At 42.3% G+C, this 6,693-nt stretch overlaps 1 long non-coding RNA gene across 1 annotated transcript; it reads right to left on the bottom strand.

The window, feature by feature from the left end:
* Nucleotides 1-200: 200 nt before the first annotated feature.
* On the bottom strand, nt 201-6,481 carry LOC139023569 (uncharacterized). The gene is made up of 2 exons (XR_011474707.1): nt 6,324-6,481; nt 201-5,743 (listed from the first exon to the last, which is right to left on the bottom strand). It is a non-coding gene; the product is annotated as an uncharacterized lncRNA (long non-coding RNA).
* Nucleotides 6,482-6,693: the final 212 nt, after the last annotated feature.

The following is a 6,693-nucleotide window of genomic DNA, read 5'->3' as shown; positions in this document are numbered from 1 at the left end:
GCGGCTGCGTGGTCCCATGGTGTTTGTGGTGTTTATACTTTACTATTATTGTACTATTGATCTACAACGGATATGTACAGTTGCAGACCAATATATTGGCACCCTTGCACTTTTAAATAATTCCCCATTTCTTCTCAAATAAGTTGAAATTGAAAAAAACTGTCTCCACACTATTGGATTTTCAACATTGCAGAACCAAATATATTTTTGTGAACTTTATTTCCTCAGTTAAAATTGTAAACTTAAGACAAATGGCATGGACAAAATTGGCACCCCGGAGTTCGTACTTGGTTGCACAGCCTTCGGCCAAGATAACTGCCACAAATACTTCTTGTAGCCATCAATGATCTTGTTGCATTTTTCTAATGGCAATTTGGCCCACTCTGCAGCAGCAAACTGCTATAATTCTTCAATGTTTGAAGGGTGCCCTCCGCCAACTGCTGTTTTCAGCTTTCACCATAGGTTATGGGTGGGATATAGATCTGGACTCGTCACTGGCCACTCAAGAAAAGTCCAGCGTTTCTTCTTGAACCATTCCAGGGTGCTTTGTGTGTGTTTGGGGTTGTCGTCCTGTTGGAAGACCCACAATCTTCAACAGTTTTTTGGCACTGGGTTGGACATTGCATTCCAAAACACATTGATAATCTGAAGATTTGCACACATTCAAGGCCCCCAGTACCAGGGGCAGCAAAGCAACCCCACAGTATTATCGAACCTCACCCGTAATTAATTGCTTCATTTGGTCATTGGTAGACATAGGAAGACCCCACTGCTGAAGGAGACAAGAAAGCGTGATTTAACTTTTTAAAAACCCACCTAAACAAGCCAAAAATCCAGGGAAAAATGTTCTGAAGACAATACAGATCAGTGTTAACTGACACCCTCCCTACAATCAAACATGGGGAGGTCTGGTAATTCTGTTGGGTTGCTTTGTTGCATCTGGTACTGCGGGCCTTGAAAGTGCACAAGGCATCATGAAATCAGCAGATTGTTAGGTGTTTTGTAGTCCAATGTTCAACCCAGTGTCCAAGAACTGGGTCTCCATTGAAGGTTGTGCGTCTTCCAGCAGCACAACTCCAGAGATTTTTAAAAAAGCACCCAGGAATTGTGAACTGGACTGTTCTTGAATGGCGAGTGAAGTGGCCAGATCTGAATAATATCCAAAACCTATGGCAGGATCTGACAGCAGCATTTCACACTGTGAGAAATTTTACAGCATGTCACAATCAGAACACAAATCAGAATGATTGAGAAGTATTCACCTAATTTTCAAATGCTTTTAAAACAAAGAAGCAAAAACGTGGAAACTATGGATATAACTTCCTCCGCGCTCACGCAATATCATAATTCATATGCGCGCCACTAGAAATCCTTGCATTAGCATGTTTCTGTTCGCAGATACATCCGGAAAAAATACACCTTAATGGCCTGCTAATGTTCCTGGAGCTTGTAGGCTAAACTGCAGAGAAAACCCCCATAACTGATCCAAATGGTTGCCCAGTTATGGGGCTGGATGCAGTTATTTTGAAATGAATATGCATTCAAAACACCAGGCTTTTGAGCGGTTATTCAAATGACAAAATGTTTTAACCATTATTTAACTAGGCAAATCAGTTAAGAACAAATTCTTATTTACAATGACGGCCTAAACCGGCCAAACCCGGACGACGCTGGGCCAATTGTGTGCCGCCCTATGGGACTCCCAACCACGGCTGGTAGTTATACAGCCTGGATTCGAACCAGGGTGTCTGGAGTGACGCCTGTAGCACTGAGATAGTGCCTTAGACCGGTGCGCCACTCAGGAGCCCTAGACTAGAGATTTGTACCCACTTAACAATAATAACATTCTTCATTACGTTGTGTTGTTGCAGCCTAGGTAGGATACATTTCTTGTCCCTAAAAAACTGAAATAGGGTAGCTTTTCGAGCTGGTACCTGGGGACTGGGAGGGAGCGTACATAGTGTAAGGCTACCTATGACTTCGTTATCTGATAAACTTTTTCTGCTGTGTAAATTGACTGGATATATCCACTGCAGTATTAAGCCTAACAATGAGCTTATGAATTATGGGCTAATATGCTTCTAACTTGAATAGGCTATAGGCTACATCTCGAGCCGGTCTGTCTTTGTTCTGTTTTACAAGTATACACCTGGCCTCTCTGCTGCCACCGCTATTCCTCTTAAAATCTTCTGGAGTCCCAGGAAAAGCCAGACTACAAAAGCTTGTTGGACACTTAATTCAACTGATTTTCCTTAGCTTTCTAATAACCTATTGAACAAGAAATGCACACTTGCGCTTACTTGCTGAATGTAAAATAGGCTACAGCATTAAGAACGAGCGGGGCGTTGGTGAGAAGCTCATATTTTCCTCTAGTTGGCTAATCTTAACACTGGGCTACATACATCCTGACAATAGACATACATGAGTGGCCTGCTAATGTACCTTTCTGGACCTTCTAAACTTTTGAGAATAGACCCAAACGGTTGCATAGTCGGTCCTAGGCTGTAAGCCTAAGAAGTTATTTCGGCCTGAAACAAACATGGACGTTTGAGCGCTTATTCAAATTAGCCTACATCACTACAGTTTACAGCCTATGGACAATAATTGTGTACTCACTCGATTTTCACTGTTGTAGCCCAGGTATAATAATTGTCTTGTCTAAAAACGTAGGCCTAATCAATAGCGAAGCTTTGCATGCCCTGCGACCAGAGCACAGCCTGGATCTGCCATTTCATAATCTGTTAACTTTTTTTCTTGCACTTTGAATGGTAAATATTTAGCCTATAACCCTAATATTTAGCTAATGAATGGCCTAATATCTAGCTTCTTACTTCGGCTACACATCACTAGCCTCTCTCGTCCAGCTGTTCCCATGCACACCAGGTTATTGCAGGGGTAGGCAGCAGTTTGGGGGACAACATCAGCATTGATTCATATGCCTCCAAACACACACACACTTGCAGTCATTGCTTTGATCAAATATGAATTGAGGAAAACAGTCTAACAATAAGACAATATGCATTTACATTGCAACCAACCCTTGCTCAATACACTTGAATGTAAGAGGATGTATTTTCATGGCCAAACAGGGAGTCAACACATTCAGCACATCGATTAAGAAGAAAATCTAAATGATTTATTTCCTAATGTTATTCACCTCAGTGGAAGTGCCTGCAAGGGGCACAATGCGCAAATAAGGCTATAAGACTTAAGTCCATAGGAAGGTTCAAATGTACAGTTGAAGTCTGAAGTTTACATACACTCAGGTTGGAGTCATTAAAACTCGTTTTTCAACCACTCCACAAATTTCTTGTTAATAACAAACTATAGTTCTGGCAAGTCGGTTAGGACATCTACTTTGTGCATGACAAGTAATGTTTCCAACAATGGTTTACAGATAGATAATTTCACTTATAATTCACTGTATCACAATTCCAGTGGGTCAGAAGTTTACATACACTAGTTGACTGTGCCTTTAAACAGCTGGGAAAACTCCAGAAAATGATGTCATGGATTTAGAAGCTTCTGATAGGCTAATTGACATCATTTGAGTCAATTGGCGGTGTACCTGTGGATGTATTTTAAGGCCTACCTTCAAACTCAGTGCCTCGTTGCTTGACATGGGAGAATCAAAAGAAATCAGCCAAGACAGAAAAAAATTGTAGACCTCCACAAGTCTGGTTCATCCTTGGGGGCAATTTCCAAACGCCTGAAGGTACCACGTTCATCTGTACAAACAATAGTACGCAAGTATAAACACCATGGGACCACGCAGTCGTCATACCGCTCAGGAAGGAGACGCGTTCTGTCTCCTAGAGATGAATGTACTATGGTGCAAAAAGTGAAAATCAATCCCAGAACAACAGCAAAGGACCTTGTGAAGATGCTGTAGGAAATGGATACAAAAGTATCTATATCCACAGTAAAATGAGTCCTATACCGACAACCTGAAAGGCCGCTCAGCAAGGAAGAAGCCACTGCTCCAAAACCGCCATAAAAAAGCCAGACTACGGTTTGCAACTGCACATGGGGACAAAGATTGTACTTTTTGGAGAAATGTCCTCTGGTCTGATGAAACAAAAATAGAACTGTTTGGCCATAATGACCATCGTTATGTTATGAGGAAAAAGGGGGAGGCTTGCAAGCCGAAGTACACCATCCCAACGGTGAAGCACGGGAATTGGCAGCATCATGTTGTGGGGGTGCTTTGCTGCAGGATGGACAGGTGCATTTCACAAAATAGATGGCATCATGAAGAAGTAAAATGATGTGGATATATTGAAGCAGCATCTCAAAACATCAGTCATGAAGTTAAAGCTTCATCGCAAATGGGTCTTCCAAATGGACAATGACCCCAAGCATACTTCCAAAGTTGTGGCAAAATGGCTTAAGGACAACAAAGTCAAGGTATTGGAGTGGCCATCACAAAGCCCTGACCTCAATCCTATAGAACATTTGTGGGCAGAACTGAAAAAGCATGTGTGAGCAAGGAGGCCTACAAACCTGACTCTGTTACACCAGCTCTGTCAGGAGAAATGGGCCAAAATTCACCCAATTTATTGTGGGAAGCTTGTGGAAGGCTACCCGAAACGTTTGGCCCATGTTAAACACTTTAAAGGCAATGCTACCAAATACTAATTGAGTGTATGTAAACTTCTGACCCACTGGGAATGTGATGAAAGAAATAAAAGCTGAAATAAATCTCTACTATTATTCTGACATTTCACATTCTTAAAATAAAGTGGTGATCCTAACTGACCGAAGAGGGAATTTTTGCTAGGATTAAATGTCAGGAATTGTGAAAAACTGAGTTTAAATGTATTTGGCTAAGGTGTATGTAAACTTTTTACTTCAACTGTATACAGTCCCAGTCAAATGTTTGGACACATACTCATTCAAGGGTTTTTCTTCATTTTTACCATTTTCTACAATGTAGAATCACAATGAAGACATAAAAACTATAAAATAACACATATAGTCATGTAGTAACCCCAACAAAAAAAAGTGTTAAACAAATCAAAATATATTTTATATTTGAGATTCTTCAAAGTAGCCACCATTTTCCTTGAGGACAGCTTTGCACAATCTTGGCATTCTCTCAACCAGCTTCATAGTAATCTGGAATGCATTTTAATTAACACGTGTGCCTTGTTCAAAGTTAATTTGTGTTATTTCTTTCCATCTTAATGCGTTTGAGCCTATCAGTTGTGTTGTGACAAGGTTCGGGTGGTATACAGAAGCTAGCCCTATTTGGTAAAAGACCAAGTCCATATTATGGGAAGAACAGCTTAAATAAGTAAAGAGAAACGACAGTCCATCAGTACTTTAAGACATGAAGAACAGTCATTCAGGAACATTTCAAGCACTTTGAAAGTTTATTCAAGTGCAGTCGCAAAAACCATCAAGCGCTATGATGAAACTGGCTCTCATGAGGACCACCACAGGAAAGGAAGACCCAGAGTTATCCTCTGCAGCAGAGGATAAGTTCATTGGAGTTACCAGCCTTAGAAATTGCAGCCCAAATAAATGCTTCAGAGTTCAAGTAACAGACACATCTCAACATCAACTGTTCAGAGAGTGCGTGAAGCAGGCCTTCATGGTCAAATTGCTGCAAAGAAACCACTACAAAAGGGCACCAATAAAGAAGACTTGCTTGGGCAAGAAACACTAGCAATGGACATTAGACCGGTGGAAATCTGTCCTTTGGTCTGATAAGTCAAAATGTGATATGTTCATTAAACCCCTACAACTCATCCAGAACGCCGCAGCCCGTCTGGTGTTCAACTTTCCCAAGTTCTCTCACGTCACCCCGCTCCTCCGCTCTCTCCACTGCGCTTCCAGTTGAAGCTCGCATCCGCTACAAGACCATGGTGCTTGCCTACGGAGCTGTGAGGGGAACGGCACCTCCGTACCTTCAGGCTCTGATCAGGCCCTACACCCAAACAAGGGCACTGCGTTCATCCACCTCTGGCCTGCTCGCCTCCCTACCTCTGAGGAAGTACAGTTCCCGCTCAGCCCAGTCAAAACTGTTCGCTGCTCTGGCACCCCAATGGTGGAACAAACTCCCTCATGACGCCAGGTCAGCGGAGTCAATCACCACCTTCCGGAGACACCTGAAACCCCACCTCTTTAAGGAATACCTAGGATAGGATAAAGTAATCCTTCTAACCCCCCCCCCTTAAAAGAGTTAGATGCACTATTGTAAAGTGGTTGTTCCACTGGATATCATAAGGTGAATGCACCAATTTGTAAGTCGCTCTGGATAAGAGCGTCTGCTAAATGACTTAAAGTAAATGTAAATGTAAATATGTTTTGGTTCCAACCGCCGTATCTTTTGTGGACGTAGAGTAGATGAACGGATGATCTCCGCATAGGTAGTTCCCACCGTGAAGCATGGAGGTGTTGTGATGGTGCTTTGCTGGTGACACTGTCAGTGATTTATTTAGAATTCATGGCCACTTAACCAGCATGGCTACCACAGCATTCTGCAGCGATACGCCATCCATCTGTTGTGCGCTTAGTGGGACTATCATTTGATTTTCAACAGGACAATGACCCAACACACCTCCAGGCTGTGTAAGGGCAATTTGACCAAGAAGGAGAGTGATGGATGGAGCGCTGCATCAGATGATGAAGCACTCCAGTGAAGGAAAAGCAGCCAACAAGTGCTCAGCATGTGGCTACTCTTTCAAG

The sequence above is a fragment of the Salvelinus sp. IW2-2015 genome, linkage group LG33 (genome assembly GCF_002910315.2).
Source record: "Salvelinus sp. IW2-2015 linkage group LG33, ASM291031v2, whole genome shotgun sequence".
Taxonomy (NCBI): domain Eukaryota; kingdom Metazoa; phylum Chordata; class Actinopteri; order Salmoniformes; family Salmonidae; genus Salvelinus; species Salvelinus sp. IW2-2015.
Note: the sequence above shows the minus strand (reverse complement) of the source record. Positions and strands in the feature narration are given on the sequence as shown.